We start from the raw sequence: 19,472 nt of genomic DNA on the forward strand, positions 1-19,472 counted from the left end.
GCTACGGTGACATCCTTGCCGGTGAGGCCAAGGAGACTGGTGTCCCCAGAGCCCTTTGTCTTGTCCTCATCCTCGTCTGAGGCATCCCCTCCTAGACGAGGGCAACGTGGTCCACTGCCTGGACACGGGGGATGTCCAGGGGGTCGGAGGGCAGGCCGAAGGGTGTCGACTGGCCAACCTGCTGCCACCACTGCTGAAGAGGATCCTGGGTGGAGCAGTGGCCCATTCACACCGAACCACGGGCCATTCACTGGCTCCCTGGGGTTAAAGGTGGATATTCCAACAACTCCCCTGCAGTTTTCCTAGCTCTTCGTCATGCGGGAGTTGTTGTCATATCTCACTGTGGAGACCAACCAGTACGCCACATACCTGGGGACTCAGCTGGATGCCTGGTTCTCCTGCAATGAAGAGAAGATGGCCAAGTTCCTGGGGCTATACCTTTTCATGGGGGTCGTGCACCTGCCGACCATCAGGCACTACTGGAGGAGCTCCGAGCTGCATGACTACCCTAGGGTCCAGCGGGCGATGAGTGGAAGGCACTTCAATGCCATCCTGAAGCACTTCCACTCCTTCAACATGCCCGCCATTCCCCGGGACAACCAAGATCGGCTCATCCGCGTTTGCACAGTCATGGCGTACCTCTTTCAGCGGTTCAAGTCAGCATACCTACCCGAGGAGCAGCTAAGCCTGGATGAGGACTCTCTGGGATGGAAGGGCCGGCTGTCTTTCCGCATCTACAACCCCCAGAAACCCAACAAGTATGCTGTCAAGATGTACATGCTGGCTGAGTCGTCCTCAGGCTACATCTGGAACCTGGAGGTCTACACGGGGGTGCAGCGTACCCTCCAGAACACCGTCTTGGGCCTCGTGGAACCATTGAAGGATCAGGGCTATACATTGTTCATGGACAACTATTATAATTCTGTAGCCCTATGCAAATGACTCTTCACTGCAGGATTTTACGTTTGTGGGACACTTCGGCTGCCTAGAGGAGCGCTACACCAGCTGCAGGCCATCGCTAAAGCCTGCCCAAGGGGGGCATGGCATACAGGTACAGGGACAATGTGCTACTCCTGCTGTGGAGGGACAAGCGCATTGTGAACATGGTGTCCACCTTCCATATTGCAGACACCTTTCCGAAGAGGGTTCGAGGAAAGGTGCGGGGTAATGACGGATTGACAACCTATGTGGAGAAGGTCGTTCACAAGCCCATTGTTGTGGAGGAGTACAATGGGTATATGGGTGGGGTGGATCATTTCGATCAGATGGTCAAGTACTACCCCATCCAACGCCGAACTGTCAAGTGGACGAAGAAGATCACATTCTACTTCATCCAAATGGCACTGTTCAACTCGTTTGCATTGAATAAGAAGTACAGATGCACGCAAATAACCCTCCTGGAATTTGTGGAGCAGATCATCTATGATCTTTTGCATTTCCACAAAGAGGACTGGCTCACATCTGGACACACACTCCACCACGCCCCAGACCTACCTGCCCAGCGGCCAGCACCAGCATCAACTGGCACCCAGCAGGCACAACCACCAGCGCCAGGATTGGCCCAGTCACCACCAGCACCAGCACAGCCTGCAGGAGACCGCACACTAGCACCAGCAGAAGCAGGGCCATCACAGGTGCCACCATCACCACCAGCACCAGGAGGCCCATCAGGGGTGCCAAAACCACCACCACCTCCAGTTGCTGGTCCGTCAGGAGAACCCGTGCCTGGGCCTGCAGCTCCTGCACGACAGGACCACAGAGCACAAGGGTATCCAAGCAAGCGTCGCCGGGTCATCGACGACGACGTGAGGTTGGATTGCACTCTGGGCCACCACCGGGAGAGGATCCCTGACAAGAAGAGGCTCATGTGTGCCTTGTGCTTCAAGTTGGGGAGGAGGAAAGACACAAGGAACATGTGTCCTGTATGTGATGTGCTGCTTTGCATGGGTGATTGTTTCAACTGGTACCATACCGGCCGATACCTTCACTAGTGAAGCATACACACATACAGACACACACACACACACACACACACACACACACACACACACACACACACACACACACACACACACACACACACACACACACACACACACACACACACACACACACACACATACACAGTACAGAACTCCTCCCAACCGATGTGGTCCTGCAGGAAGATCATCGCCACTGGAGAAGTACGTGGTATTCTTTTTTTATTTATCCTTTTACCATTATTTATGTCAGTATACTTACATATACATATATATATTGTTTTTTACCTCAACACAAATAACAGGGAAATAAGTACAGCTTCAGTTTCAGTTGGTAGCAACAGGTTTAGTGTTCATGTGTGGTCTCTGAGAGGACTGGAAACAAAACAGAAGTAATTATATGAAATAGTTGTTGGTATAAAACCAAACAAAATGAAGCTAGCAAACATAAAAGTGTTAGCGCACTACTGGAAATTAGTGTAAGTGAGCGTGGCTGATGGCGGGTCAGCGCGCGGCAAAATACGCTGTAGTTTTTTATTTTTTCTCGAAAACTATGAGGCCTAGGATCACCATTCTTAACTGAGCAGAAAGAGGATGAAATTGTGCATAGGATAATGAAATAAAAACATAAGGGTGCCGCTGAAAGTTCTTCGCAAACCCTCCCTGAATAACAAAGTTTTCTGTCGAAAATGGGTTTTACTTTCTCGCTTATTACTCGAAGACCATACATAGTATCAAACTGGGACCTGACCCATTTGAAAGCTAATAAAATTCTCTTTTGATTGATAGTATAACATGTGGAAATTGATCGGTAAACATTCGACTTTTGATGTTGGGAAGTGAAATCTATTATCCCGAATGTTTATTCCGAGCGCCCTAACGTACGTATAGTTTTTTTTTTTTTTTTTTGCTTATCGTGTAGAAAAAACATCGGCTAATAGGAATATATGGGTTTTGTGGCAAAATAAATAAGTTTGGGTGGTGAAAAATAAGCCGAAAATACACATTTTTGGAGCACGCGGCGGCCGGGGGGGGAGGGGAGAAAAGCCGTCGTGTCAGAGCCGGGAAAACTTTAAAAACTTATCCGCGAGCGAAAGGGTTAATTAATGGGACACTGAATAGATGGAGAGATAAGCGTATGGAAGGACATAATGATGGATGAGTTGAAAGACAAAATGCTGGTTAGCTGCTTGACTCGAATGGTGGTAGACTGATGTATGAATGAATGGACAATAAACATGATAGCTTTACGAAATGGAAGGATGGGAATTGATGAAGGGATGGATGGATGACTACCTCGTTGCTTCATGCACTGGAGAGACTGATGATGGACTGTTGGGTGAAGAATATATATATATATATATATATATATATATATATATATATATATATATATATATATATATTTTTTGGTGTGTGTGTGTGTGTGTGTGTGTGTGTGTGTGTGTGTGTGTGTGTGTGTGTGTGTGTTTTACTTTTTAGACTGAATGAAGTGATGATGAAAATTGAATGATGTTCAGTTTGATAACTGGATGGTAGAATAAAATGAATATTTTGTTGCTTGTGTCGGTAGAGGATTGATAGGTGTATGGAGAGATTAATGACTGAATGAAATTAATATTTTGCTACTGAGCTAGGTAATGGATGGATATACTATTAAATCGATGGCTAGATGGGTGGGTGTATGAATAAACTGAATACCCAGTTGCTTGGCTGGGTAGAAGAATGATTGATGAACTGGCGAAACGAACAGCTACCGATTGGTTTAATGGAACCACAGTGCCAGAATGGATGGCAAGATGATGTGAAGAACAGATCAAGACAAATGCCTTTCTGATAAATTGGACTGAATGATAGACGTCATAATGGATAAATTGATAGACGGATACGCAGATAAACAATGGTTGTATGAGCCTACAATAAGGCCACCCATTGTCGTAAATTTAGAGCGAGAGTATAAAGTACGTCATAACGATGCTTAGTTTAATTACCTAATACCAGAGTAACTTCGTTGTTTGATGCTCATGAAAATATGGTGTTACATTCTGCTTGTGTACTACACAAATATGCGATGTTGATTCGATACTGAATGAATGAAAAGCATTCGGGAGCCGAATGCTAATCGCCCGCCGGAATATGTTGTTGGTCAAGTCCAAGATTTAGGCCAAATCTTGATACCCTGAAAATTTCATGTGGATAGCTCAAGCAGTTCATGAGAAGTAATGGTGCTAAAGGCGAGCGATAAAAACTAGCTGACGTTTGGCAGTCATTTTGGTGACCTTTACCTTGACCCTGAGTGCCCATTTTCGAACTCGGCCAAGATTATGGCCATATCTTTATATCCTAAAAGTTTCATGTTGATAGCTCAAGCTGTTCCTGAGATATTATGGGAACACACACACACACACACACACACACACACACTAGGCACCGAGGAGAGCAGACGCACGTCACCACCGCTCAATACCTGGCCAACTTGGCCAGTGGCATTACATAAATTAGTATCTTTATATGAGTCAAACTCTTTACCAGGTTAGACTAAATGGTGTTCTAATATAAAAAAGAAGAAGTTTTAAGTAAGACTTGTTCAAACAGAAAAGAAAACAAAGCAGCGCAAGAATGCGCACAATCAGCTGATCTTTTGTTTAGTCTACAACTGCCCCAGGGAATGTAAGTACTATATGCACTTTTAGTACTGCAAAATGACCACATACTTTAGTAATGCAAATTTGGAAAAGAAAAAGGATAAAGGTAGAAAGCAGGATGATGATTTCTACCAAGAACTGGTTGAAATGGAGACTCACAATAAACTGGTGGAACGAGTACATAGACTAGAGATGGCTTTTCAAAATGAGATTGATGAAATTAAGAAACAGATGCACTTGCAAAAGGAAAAAATAGAAATATTAGAAAAGGAAGTCAACAAGAAAGACACAACCATAGATGAGTTAACAGTAGAAGTGGGTACACTTAGGAGGAAAATTAGTGAAATGGCAAGTACAGTAGTCAACCACGAGAGTATTATGGAAGAGTTCAAAAATGATACAGAGACAATTAGGCAAGTAAGCAGTTTGATAGACCAGAGCAGTGATATTGAGGAGAAGATAACACAGGTGAATGAAGCTGTGTAAAGCAACAAAAATGATGTGGAAACCACTTATGTTTAAATGGTGAAAGTAAAGAAAGACATAGAAACAAGGGTGGAAGAAAAAAGCATAAAAAGGAAGTTTCGTTTTCGTTTTCGTTTTTAAAGGCTCCAACATGCTTGCATGTGTCGGCCTTGGTCACCTAATGGCGGCTCTCCACGCTGCACGATCCATTGCAGCCTCCCTGTTCAGTCCCTTAACCCTAAGGTCACACTTAATGACCTGGTCCTATGTCTTTCTCGGTCTACCCCTCATAACCCCACCCCCAATATTAACACTTTTCACCTTCCTCACCCAATTATCATCCCCCATCCTCTCCACATGTCCAAACCACCTCAATCTACTTCTCCTCATCACAACACCAATACACTCCAGTCCCATCCTACCTCTCAACTCTTCCATTGTAAACCCAGCCCCTCCAGGCCTTGGACGCAGGGACGCACTGCACATCCACCTAATCATTGTCATTTCTGTACGTCTGAGCCGGAGAATATCTTCCTCCTTCACTGCCCAGGTCTCACTGCCATACAGCATTACACTCCTAACACATGCTGCATACAAAGACCCCTTAGCAAGTAGAGAGAGCCCTCTCAATGTCAGGAGAGGCAAGAGCTCCCTGAACTTCATCCAACCACTTCTCACCCTAGCCACAGAGCTAGCTCCAGCCCCACCTCCAGCACACAACATGTCTCCCAAATAACAAAACTCTTCCACACACTCAAGAGATTCACCAGCAAGTTCAATCCTTTCACGTCTGACAATCTCCACCTGCTCACCCCGGCACGCCGTACACATAAAATCAGCATTATCTCGCAGTCTACCTCTGATACCACTACATCTCTTATGCACCCATTCATCACACACACCGCACAAGATGGAATTACTTCCCACGCCCTTGTGGCAAACTGCACATGGCCACTCTCCCTCGTCTTTGACAGTACCGCCACCAACCCTAGATATCATCACTTTTGTTTTATCTGCATTTACCCTTAAACCCTTTCGCCCCATACCATCTCTCCACTTCCTAAACCTTTCCTCCGCCTCCCTTTCATTCTCTGCAGTCGACACCAAATCATCAGCATACAACAACTCCCATGGGAGTCCGTTTCTAAAGTCACGTGAAAGGGCTTCGAGTACCATGATAAACAAAATGGGACTCAAGACTGACCCCTGATGCACACCAGCATTCACGGAAAACTCATCACTCAAATCTCCATTCACTCTCACCTGGGTGTGAGCACCCACATACATGGCCATAACCACCCTAACCAGCCACTCCTCCAAGCCAAGCTTTCTCATTGCCCACTTCACCACCTCTCTAGGGACTCTGTCAAAGGCCTTTTCCGAATCAACAAAAACAAAATAAAGATCCCTTCTCCTACCAATATATTTTTCCTGAAGCTGTCGAACAATGAATATGGCATCAGTGGTCCCCCTACCTGGTATAAACCCAAACTGCATCTCATCAATATTCACTCTTTCTCTAATCATACCTTCTAAAACTCTCTCCATTACCTTCATTATCTGATCTAAAAGCTTTATACCTCTATAATTTCCTCTTTCCAGGGCATCACCCTTCCCTTTATACACATTTACAATTACACTCTTCAGCCAATCATCTGGGACAACACACTCATAAATAATCCTATTTATCAGGTCAGTGACTAAACTCACCCCTATATCGCCTGAGGCCTTCAACATTTCGGCAGTCAACCCAGACACACCTGCTGCCTTCACCACCGTCATCCTGCCTATTGCCTTACTCACAGTAGCAGTACCAATCAAAGGCCAAGGGCCAGACACTGGATATGCTGGCTCCAAACCTTCCCTGTCCCAGTCAAACTCCTCATTCAACAATCGATTATAATGCTCTCTCCATGCATCTTTAATATCCTCGCTGTTCACCACTACCCTTCCTTCATCATTCTTCATACACTGCTCACCTATGATATCCCGATTATCCCTTTTTACCTGACCTGCCACCCTAAATATATTTTTCCTTTCCCCATGATTTAGGTTATCAAGTAATTGTCTCTGTGACTCAGACTTTGCCCTGTATACCTCTCTTCTAGCCCTACGCTTGGCAGCCAAATATTCCTCTTTGCTACCACCCTTCTTCCATTCCCGGAAAAGCCTTCTTTTCTCCTTAATTGCAGCTTCTACACCCTCATCCCACCACCAAGTTACTTTATATCTTGGTGGTCCTCTTGTCCAGCCGCATGTTACGTCAGTAACTCTCAAGAAATTGTTCTTGAGGGCTCTGTACTGTTCATTAACGCCTCTGTCTACAGCTCCCTGTTCAGCCACCACTCTCCTCAACTCGCTATAGAAGGCATCCCTTACTACTTGGTTTTTCAGCTTCCATGTTTTCCTCCTAGGTACATAAGTCCTCTTTTTCATCACTTGTTCTTTAAGCACCATATCACAAATCAGTAGTTTGTGCTGCTGCACACACTCCTCACTTCCTATAATTTTAACATCCCTCACTAACCTCCTATCGGCCTTCCTAACCAGAAAATAATCTATCTGACTCCTATTTCCCCCAGACTCATACGTAATTAACCTACTGTCTCTTTTCCTAAAATATGTGTTGCACACAATCATGTCCGTTGCCTCCCCAAACTCGAGTATCCTTTCCCCTTCTGCATTCCTTAAACCATACGCACATCCTCATGCACTCCTTCATAACCTTGTGCTGCTTCACCTACATGACCATTTAAGTCCCCTCCCAAAATCACCATCTCATCATCCCACATACCACCCACTACACGTATTAAATCATCCCAAAATCTATCTTTCTCTGATTCATCCAATCCTGCCTGTGGAGCATATGCCGATATAATCGCAGGTATCTTTCTTCCCAACAGAATTTTCACTACCAATATCCTATCGCTTACTCTCAAAACATTCATAACATATTCCACCCATTTCTCCGCAACCATCACACCAACACCTCCATATCTGTCTGTCCCCCCCTGCCAAAACAACTTATAGCAACAGTCCTTCCCAACAGTCTTTCTGGCTGATCCACCCCTGTACCGGACTTCCTGCAAACATGCCACATCCACCCATCTCCTACTGAATGCCTCAACGACTTCCTCTGCTCTTCCCCTCAAACTTCCCACATTCCATGAAGCAACCCTCATCCCCATGGGTGATTTACTCAGGCTTGCTTTGAAACTTATTTTGAAAAGAATAATCCAAAACAATCTTAAGTTAGTCAGAGATACAGTAGATATCAACAAATCTATAGTAATCACTGGTATAGAAGAGGAAGAAGTAAAAAACAAGATCTCAAGAGACAAAAAAGGAGATGGAAAATGTAATGGGCATATTGAAAGAAGTATCAGAGGAAATCTGTAGTAAAGACATAGAGGAACACAAAAGGTTAGGGAAATACGAGAGAGGCAAGTCAAGACCCCTAAAGGTAACCTTCCAGAGTGTAAACACCGTGGAGGAGATACTAAAAAATGCAAAGAATCTTATGGAAAAAGAGTTAAAAAATGTATGGATAAAAAGATGCCTAACACAAGAGGAACTGGAATTACTGAAAAAGAAGAGGGAGGATGCAAAAAAAAAAAAAATGAGGGATGATCAGAGGAGGGGAAGAATACATTTTTTTTACAAAGTAATTGGAATGCAGGTACAAAAGTGGTACATAAACAGGAGGGAAAAAAAGGAGGAAGGTAGTAGAACCAAATCATTACAAATATATAAACAAGATGATTAAGCTGATGTACTCAAATGGGGATGGAATGGTATCTAAATTATTATAGATGAATGATTATGTCAGAGAATATGAACCACAAATAATATGCCTAACTGAAACAAAATTAACACCAAGGATATCAAATGACATCCTAAACTTAGAGGAATATAATATATGGAGAAGAGATAGGAACTTAAAAAATGGAGGAGAAATTATATTATTAACTAAGAAAAATCTAAAAGTAAAAGAAATAGAACTAGATATACCCTCACAAGTAGAACTGATTGCAGTAGAGATCAATACATCTGAAGGGAAAATAATTGTAGCCAATTTGTACAAGCCACACAGATCAAACACATGGGAAAGAGACGAATATGAGGACCTGGCAGAGAGTACAATTCAGAGTTTAAGAGCATTACTACATAAAATGGAAGAGAAATCGGAAAGAGTTATACTAACTGGAGATTTTAATACAATTATAAATTGGAATACTCTAGATATAATAAGCCAAGAAAGCTGTTGGGACCAAAATCTCCTGGATCTCGTGCAAGAGTTTTTCCTAATGCAACATGTAGGGGAAAGCACCAGAAAAAGAGGACTCGATGCACCCTCAGTGCTAGATCTCATAATTTCTAAGTAAGAAAATTATATTGACAATTTAATATATCACCCTCCATTCGGCAAAAGCGACCATGTAGTACTAAACTGCAACTTCAGGATTGCATATGACAGTTAACAGCAATGAAAGTTACTTTAAAAAGAGCCTAAACTATAAAAAGGGAAAGTTTCATGACCTAAAGAAATACTTCTTAGATATTGCTTGGGAAAAGGAGCTTAGAGGACAAGATTTAAATGCTATATATGAAAAATTCTGTGAACTTTATGAAATAGGTGTCCAGAAGTACATCTCACAACACAAAGAAGCAGAGAAGAAAATAAAGAAATGTTTCAATACAGAATTTAAAATATCAAAAGAAAAAAGAGATTTGTTGTGGAATAGATACAGAAGACACAATAGTGAAAGGGCATATAATAATTACAAACAGGCAAGAAACAATTATACAAGAATAAGGAGGGAATCCCAAAAGCAGTTTGAGAAGGATATCATAAATAAAAGTGGTGATCAACCAAAGCTATTTTACAGCTACATCAGAAGCAAAACCAAAGTAAAAGATAAAATACAATCCATTACGGACGATGGAATCACCTATACACAAGAGAAGGATATTTGTGAAGCACTCAACAAGAATTTCCAATCAGTTTTTAACGAGGAAAAAAATTTTGAGAGGGATTATGTGGAACATGCATGTCCACACATACTACCAGATATACAAACATCAGAAAAGGAAATACAGGAGGAGCTAAGTAAATTAGACAAAGGAAAAGCAAATGGTCCTGATGAAATTTCATGTTGGGTGCTACGTGAATGTCCAGCGGAGTTAAGTAAACCATTGTTTATAATTTTCAAGAAATTCTTGAGTCTAGGTAAACTACCTGATATTTGGAAGAAAGCAAACGTTGTTCCCTTATTCAAGAAAGGGAATAGAGAAAATCCACTCATACATGTTCCTTACTTTTTTATGTGGTCTGCCGGTCAGAGTCTGTTATTGATAATCACTTCTAAATCCTTCTCCTTTTCTGATGTGTATAGGGTTGAACTTCTTAACTTATTATCTCAGTCAGGTCATTTTTCACTTACCAAACTTAATTACATGACAATTGTTTACATTAAATTCCTTTTACGATCTATTGCTCCATTCATGTTGCATATTTAATTCTTCTTGTAGCTCTATGAAAGACTCTGTTTGAAAATTTCCTTTGTATTTTTGTATCATCAGGAAACATATTTAGATAGCTTCTATTTTGCAATGTTGCTGTCTGTGTCATTTATGTACAGGAAAAACATAATTGGTGGCAGCACTGAGCCCTGTGGAACTCCACTTGTCACTTCTCTCCATGATGAGTAAATTCCCCTTTGTACTGTTCTCTATTATTATTATTTATATATTTTATTAATGTGCCTTGTGGTAGGTGTGGGCGCTCACCATCCACTCACTCGATGTAGTGCTGCTCTCCGGTGTTTGCCCTTTCCTCTCCTCCATCCTTCTTTCCTTCCATCCTCTTCTGTCTTTCTTTCCTGATCCTTCTGCCTACGGGTGATTCTACACTTCCTCTTCTGTCTTTCTTTCCTTCATTCATTCCTCTTCCTTCTGCCTTTGGGTGACTCTACACGGGGAGACAGGCCAAATGGTTTCCTGTACACCAGGAAACATTTACTACGCTGGTTGGTAACCATATAACCAAATTTTGGCGCCTGGTGGTTTAGTGGGATATTACGGTGCTCCAATCGGATTGTGCCGGTGAAGATTTATATCTAAGGGGTGGTTGGGGTTTATTGCTTACGTAATGCCACTCAGGGATGAGTGAGGCTGGTCACTCTCATCTTTATTGTCAGGACCAACTTGCCTAGCCCCGGGATCCTACGCTCCTTATAGGGCAACGTGGGATTGGATGATGGATGGATGGATTAATGTGTCTGACTTTGGGCAAAGGGTTCAAGGCCTATCCCCAGGGCATATCCCTAAGGCCCTCCTACATCTCCACATGTCACCACTTCAGTGCTAACACCCATGTCCATACTGAATACATGCTGGGGGTGTCTCATACAGGACTGGTGCACTGGTATTAGTGTTTTTTTTTTTTCACGACATGTCGGCGGGTCTTGTGGTAGATCAGTAAAGTATACTTTTTATGAAATTCAAGTCCATAAACTGTTCCAAGCCCCAGCGGCGATTTGAACAGGGGTCCGTTAGGACTGCAGGCCACATCTCTGCCGATTGAGCCACCACCTCTCCCTTTTTCTGAGGAAATCTTGCACACACTCATACAGATTACCTTGGATTCCTCCTTGATGGCACAGTTTTCATAAAAGTCTTTGGTGTGGTACTCTGTCAAATGTCTTCTTGAAATCCAGACCGATGCTGTCTACCCAGCCATCTCTTTTCTGCATTGGTTTTGCAACTCTGTCACAGTAGCTTAATGGATTAGTAACATTATGGTTTTCCCTTTCTAAAACCGAATTGTCTGTCTGTTACCATATTGTTTTTCCAGATGGGGTACCCAAATTTTCCCTATCAGCTTTTCTAATATCCTACCTACAACGCTTGTCAGTGATACTGGTCGATAGTTAAATGAATTTTGTCTATTTCCTTTCTTGAGAAGGGAAACAATATCTGCTTTTTTCCAGGTATCAGGTACTTTACCTTGTATGAATATTAAATGTATTTGTCTGCTTAGCTCATCTGTACATTCCTGTAATACCCAATATGAAACCAGGACCATTAGCCTTTCCTTTGTGTAATTTACTCATCATCTTCTTGGACCTCTTGTTTCCATATACGTATATTTGTTAATATGTGTGGGCATGCTTGTTCGTTTTCATCTCTCTCAAATCTACTTTCTTCCGTAACAACTGACTGCAAATTTTTGTTTATTACATCACAAACATCTTCACTCTTATAGGTCAAGGTCATGCTTTACCTGTGCTTTTATCTTCCATATTAACTCCGGACCTCCCACACATTGAGGTGGTTTGGCTATGTCGAGAGGATGGAGAGTGAGAGATTGACGAAGAAAGTGCATGTGAGTGATGTGGAGGGGGGGGAGAGGGAGGGGGAGGCCAAGGATGTGATGGAGCGATGGGTGGAGAGGTATATGAGAGAGGGGGGTGTGAGCTGGGAGCAGCGCAAGGAAATGCCGGGGGACAGAATAACATGGAGGCGATTTGTTTATGGCCACCCCTTACGGGATTAAGGCGTCTGGCAACAGATAGAGAGATTTATATAGATTTTACCCTCATCCATGATAGACTGTATATTATCTACAATATGTCTTTAGTTTTGCTTCGTATGTAGCTGTAAAACAACTGCTGTTGATCAGTACTTTCATTTGTAATGTCTTCCTCAAACTGCCATTGACTTCTCTGTTTATCCTTATATAATAATTTCTTGCCTGCTTGTAGTTATAATATGCTCTCTCACCATCATGTCGTATCCACAGCAAATCTCTGTACTCTTTTTGCCTTTTTACAAACAGTATTAAACCAATTTTTTATCCATATTTTCATTTCTTTGTGCTGCGGGATATAATTCTGGACTACTGTTTGTACAATTCATAGAATTTTTTATACATAATACTTATATCATGTCCTTGTACCTCCTTTTCCCAATCTATTTCCATAAAGTACTTCTTTAGGTCATGATAATTGTAGTTTAGCCTCTATATGTAATTTAACCTGTGGTAGGGAGGACACAATCTGGCCGCACTATGGGGTGGTCTTACCATTCTGCGGGCAGGTTGTGTTAGGAAGAATTCTGCTACCTTCACTGCGCATCATAAAAAGGCGACTAACAGGGACGGGATGAGGGGACTAGAGACCCCCTCCTCTGTATTTGTAGTTCCTGCAGTGAAACAGGACATAGAATGGAAAGGAGGATTGAGCTGTTCCCGTACCCTTAAGATTGGGTCTGTGAATGTGGGTGGATGTATTATGACTGAAGCTAAAATAGAGGAGACTGATTGTTTTTGAGAAGAAAGTTGGATGTGTTAGCTTTGAGTGGAACAAAGATGAAAAGGAAAGGTGAATCGAAGTTTGGAAGTGTGACTGGAAGGATTTCAGGTGTTGATAGAGGAAGACCAAGAGAAGGAGTGGCCTTGTTAGTGAACCCGTAAGTGCAGCAGTGTGTGATTGAATGGAAGGAGGTGCCATCCTGATTGACGTGGGTGAAATCGAAATATGGATGTGAGTTGTGGGTATTTGTGAGTGCATATGGGCTTGGGAGTGAAAGGGAAGAAGAAGAGAGGAGTCTTTCTGGAATGATGTTGATGAATGTCTGCAGAGTTTCGGAGCAAATGTGAATGTGGTAACGATGGGAGATCTGAATGCTAGAGTGGGAAATGTAGCAGTTGAAGGTGTAGTTGGTATGCATGGTGTGCCTGGAAGAAATGATAATGGGAAAAAAATGATAGGGATGTGTGTTCAACGAGAGATGATGATTGGAAATTCCTTGTTTGAGAAGAAAATTATTCATAAGTATACATGGGTGAGGCAGAAGGGTGTAAGGGTTGTTGGTTGAGCACTGATGGACTATGTAGTTGTGTCCAGGAATGTAGCAGAATGATTGTTGGATGTGAGAGTTTTGAGAGGGGAGGATGGAGGTATATCTGACTGCTACCTGGTGGAGGGAAAGCTGAGAGGTGGGAATGATGTGGGTGAGAGCTAGGAGAGTTGGGTGTGGCAGAAGGTTTTGAAAGTGAGTGAGTTGGATAAAAGAAAGAAAATGATAGAGTATCAGGAGAAGTTGAAAGAGGAGTGGAACACAGTGAAAGATCAGGAAAATGGCAGTGTGGAGAAGGAATAGTTGTTTAACCCGCGGCATCCCGTCGACGTACTTCCACGTCCTCACGTTATGTCACTGCCAATCCCGTTGACGTACTTCAACGTCCTTCAATTGCAAGGTTCATAATTTCCACAATTTTCAAAATTCGCGCGAGATTTTCGATTCGCCCACGTACCCAAGCCTCCCCTACCTGCCGCCAGGCGGGCAGCATCCCAGACCCCGCATGACCTGCGCTCGCCCTTGTCTCGGTCACTCACCTGTTAGCAGTGACCCAGGTCAGACATGGCGCGTAAAGGTCTCTCAGACGACGAAATACAATCCGCCCTGGATGCCTTCACTGGAGATAGTGATTCTCCACTTGATGATGATGTGGTGGATCAAGATTATGTGCAGCCTGAGGAGAAAATAACAAGCAGTGATGAGGAGGTCCCTTCGCCCCGGAAAAAGCGGTATGTCACATATCGTAAGGCAAGGGAAGGCCAGCCTGTACCCAAAACACCTGCATGGACCTCTCTCCATCCCCTAGAGAGAGATTCTGATGAGGATGAGGATGAGGACGATGACGATGACGGCGGCTTAGGACATGATGTTGCCTCATGGTTGGGGAAGGAAAAAATCTCACCCCGAGGATCAGAAGGTGGGGCGAGAAGACAAATAAAGTATGGCCTAGTGTTTTGTCTGGGGAAGGCGAAAGTGGTGTGGTGGGAGTGCGGGGTGAAAGGGAAAGTGGTGTGAGGGAGGCAGCACGAGCACGTGGTGCACGTAGGCCTAGGGGAGAGGAGGTGGAGCCACTCCCCAGCACGTCTTTCACCATACAATATTCCCAAACTTCCTCCACAGCCCCAGGATGTGGGGAAAGGAAGGAAAGGGAAGGGAAAGGGTAAAGGAAAAGGGAGAGGGAAGAGAAGTGCGAGTGATGAAAGGCGCCGCTCTCCACCTCCCCCACCACCACCAATGTTGCGTTGTGCCTTCAGCCATGTTTCAGAGAGTACCATAACTTCCTACACTACTGAAACTGTGTGGGATGGCGATATGACGCTCAGTATAATGGTAAGGCCAGTCAGTATGTGCTAAGTCTTATATAAACTTGAAACGGGTGTAATGTTTGCAGGAAAGTAATGTATAAGTTGAGAAATAGTGTTGGTTGAACGAAGTGATATGAAAACTACACCCACTGTATAAATCTGTGAAAATATGACGCTCAGTACAACACTCTGGTCAGTAAATATGTGACAGCAAGAATATAATGTGGAAACGGGTGTAATGTTAGCATGAATAAAATGTATAAGTTGAAAAATAGTGTAAGTTGTACTAATTGATGTCACGAGTACACCCACTGTGTAAATCTGCGAAAATATTACGCTCAGTAGAACATTCTGGTCAGTAAGTATGTGATAGGAATTATATAAAGTGGAATTTGTTGTAATGTTAGTAGTAAGGTAATTTATAAGTTGAATACTAGTGTAAGATGAAACAAATGATATCGCGATAACACTCACTGTGCAAGTACGCGCTAATATGACGCTCAGTTGAATCGTAAGGTCTGAAATTATGTCATATCAATTATATCAAGTGTAAACATGTGCAATGTTAGTGGAGAATTATTATATAAGTACAAAAATAGGTTGTAAGTTGAAATAGTAGTCATAGCGACTTCACTGTGTGTGTTATTATGCGCTATTATTACGCTAAATATTTACGTAAGGCCTGAAATTATCTCAAAAAAGTTCTATAAAGTTGAAAAGTGTATAATGTTATTAGGAAAGTATTATGTAAGTAGAAAAAACACAATACGAGTTGAAACAACAGTCACAGCGAGTTCACTCACTACGTACATAAACGCTAACATTACGCCAAATGTTATCGAAAGGCCTGTGAATACGTAAAAACAGTTCAATAAAACGTAAAATGGTATAATGTTATTGTAGAAGTATTATGTAAGTAAAAAAAATGATATGTATCATGATTTTCGAATGTTAGCGATACATCGTGACCAGTCTGCCCGATTTTGCTCGTTTCGCACGATGGTACAATGCTTATTTCAGCTCTATTTTTGTATAAAATCCAATTAACTCTTTTATCACATGTTTTTATGTTTGTAATAAATACATATCTACTTACTTTCATTGGTTTCCCAGACTTATAATACCATAGAAAACGTTAGAGGCTCAGACCACCTACAGAGAACACGGTGCCAGGTGTGACCAAGGCATACCTGTTTAGGGCAATTATGGACCCCGGGGAACAATTTCTTTGTGACTGACCATTGTTTCTGACCAAAAGCGAAAGTTTTAGCAAAAAAAATTTGGGTCCAAAAATGGTCGGGATTGGGGGGTACCATTGGTGAGAAAGTGGTCGGGACGGGGCGGGTTAAGAATGCTGTGGTGGGGTATGCGGAAGAGGTGTGTGGTGTGGGACGAGTGGGTGGTGGTGTAAGAAAGGGGAGTGAATGGTGGTGCGAGGAAGTAAGTATGGCTGTAGCTGAGAAGGGACATGCATATGAAGAGTGGCAGCAGAGGAAGGATGAGGTTTCATATGAGAGGTATTAGGAACGGAGGAATAGGGCTAAAAGGCCTGTGCATGATGCTAAAATGGCAGCAGATGAGAGGTGGGGTAGGTGGTTGACTGAGAATTTTCAACAGAATAAGAATATGTTTTACAAGAATGTGAAGAGGGTGAGAGGGGATAAGTCTGGGAAGTGAAAGCGAGTAAAAGCAGAGGATGGAAGAATGTTAACCCTTCCGTGTTTATAAGTGCAGTCCAAATTTCACCCACTCATTACCATTCGACGCAGGCTGCGTCTGTGCACATTTCACCCACTCGTTACCATTTGACACAGGTTTTGTTGAACGATATTGCCCCTGTTTTTTTTTTGTTTTTTTTATAGAATGATTTTGCGTCCATTTCTGGGTGAGAACAAAGCACTACTTACCTCCCCGCGTATCCCTCTGATGTGCTCAACCCACCCCGCACCCAGCGTTGCCCTAGCCAGTGTGCTACAAGCCTTGCTCGAGCATACGATATTTTCCTTTTGCCTTCAGTAAAATCGGCCCTAATTCACCTACAGTAATTCTTTATACACCAAAATGTAGGCAAATAAATTCCCTATAACTTTTTCTGTGCATCATTTACCATAAAAATTATATCTCTATGAGAAAAACTTAAGAAAAAAATAAAGGCATAATTTACATATGGCTGATCTTTTTTTTCAGCAACATAAGCAGGTACATTTATTCAGGATTACGGTAAAAAAAAAAAAAAAGATTATCGAAGCATAAATAAGGGTGTGAGGATAATTTTGTATGAACTATCGAGTACACGGGAATAGCGCGGTGACGGAGAGGGGGAGGGGGCTCTCTCAGTGTGTGGCCTTGGGCGCTGCTGAGGCCTGAGTCCCAAGTACTCACCAGCAGTAGCATGCAGCCTGCATCGAACGGTAATGAGAGGGTTAACTGAGATGGATGCAGTAAGAAAGAGATGGGCAGAGCATTTTTAAAGACTGTTAAATGTAGAGGAGGAAAAGGAGGCTGAGATCGTGGCAGATGGAAGGGTGCAAGGAATAAATGTGATGGGAGAGTTGAGTAATTCATTGATCATGATGGAGGAAATGCAGGAGGCAGTAAAGGAGATAAAAGCAGGGAAAGCTGCAGGCATGGATGGGTGTGCTGTGGAATGTCTGAAAGGTGGTGGAGTGAGTATTGTTGAGTGGATAGTAAAATTGCTGAATGCGTCTTATGTGAGTGCTATTGTGACGATTGACTGGGTAAGTGCATGTGTGGTTCCACTGTAAAAAGGTAAGGGTGATAAGTATGACTGTACCAATTTTAGGGTTATAAGTCTGTTGGGTGTTGTAGGTAAGGTGTATGGTAAAGTGTTAAGAGAAGTAGAGAGGATACAGAGGGAGTGATTGGTGATGAGCACTGTGGCTTTAGGAAATGGAGGGGATGCATGGATCAGGTGTCTACTGTGAGACAAGTGTGTTAAAAGTATTTATCAAAATGTAAGGATGTGTTTGGGGCATTCATGGATTTAGAGAATGCGTATGACAGAAATGATAGGAAGGCTTTGTCGACTGTTTTGAGATTATATGGGCTGGGTGATAGGTTGATAAAAGGAGTGAAAAGTTTTTATGTTAATACCAAAGCGTGCGTACAAGTGGGAAATACTGTGAGTGATTGGTCCCCAGTGAGAGTGGGGATGTGGCGGGGATGTGCGATGTCACCTTGGTTGTTTAATACATATATGGATGGTGTTGTAAGGAAATGAATGCAAGAGTTTTAGGTGGAGGTTTCATTCTGGCGAATGCTGATGGTAGAGAGTGGAAACTGAATCAGTTGCTGTTTGCGGATGATACTGCACTGGAGGCTGATTCGGATGAGAGATTGAGACAGTTGGTAGAGGAGTCTGGAAGGGTGTGTGAAAGGAGGAAATTGAGATTAAATGAGAATAAGAGTAGAGTGATGAAGTGAACGAGGTTGGTAGACGGTAGGATGATGAATGTAGTTCTGAATGGTGAGTTACCTGAGGAAGTAGAGTGTTTTAACCTGTCACATCCTGGCAGATTTTTCACCCCCCCCCCCCAATCCCGGCAGATTTTGGATTTTATTTATTTTTGCTCGAACCTCCTCTTTTTTTTTTTTTTTTTTTTTTTAAACAATGGCAAATCACAGAAAAAGTGCTCACCTGGGCTTAGAAATGGGCTATACAGGTGACCCTGTAAACACCTGGTAACATGTTCTCTGGAGCCGTGCTGTGGCTGCCGTGCTTTCTATGGTAGCAGTAACTATTGCAAACCACTCAGAATAGGTAGATATTTGTTCATCTGTACGAATTTATATGTAGTACAAGAATATATTGGTTTTCACACAATAACATAGGCAGTATAATCATTGTTTTACCCACTGACCACATCAGCATACCGCACCATCTTTGGCGACATTACCGCCTCATCACTTGTGCTCGTTTCTTCCTCTTGTGCCACGTAATCTTTGTCCTCCACATCATCATCGATTGGGGAATCACTCTCGCCTTGAATTTCGTACTGTGGCACGACATGTGTTTACTGGCCAGGTCACTGCTAACAGGTGAATTGCCGAGACAATGGCATGTGTGGGGGGGATCACATGGGGTAAGGCAGTGTCCCCGCCTGGCAACGGGTAGAGTACAGTGTCCCGCGTATACACACCAAATACAATAATCCCTGTACTATCTGGACGCCCACTTTCCAGACTCTCCACTT

The sequence above is a fragment of the Coenobita brevimanus genome, chromosome 53, assembly GCF_032717465.1.
Source record: "Coenobita brevimanus isolate Jiangsu-jjx chromosome 53, ASM3271746v2, whole genome shotgun sequence".
Classification (NCBI taxonomy): Eukaryota; Metazoa; Arthropoda; class Malacostraca; order Decapoda; family Coenobitidae; genus Coenobita; species Coenobita brevimanus.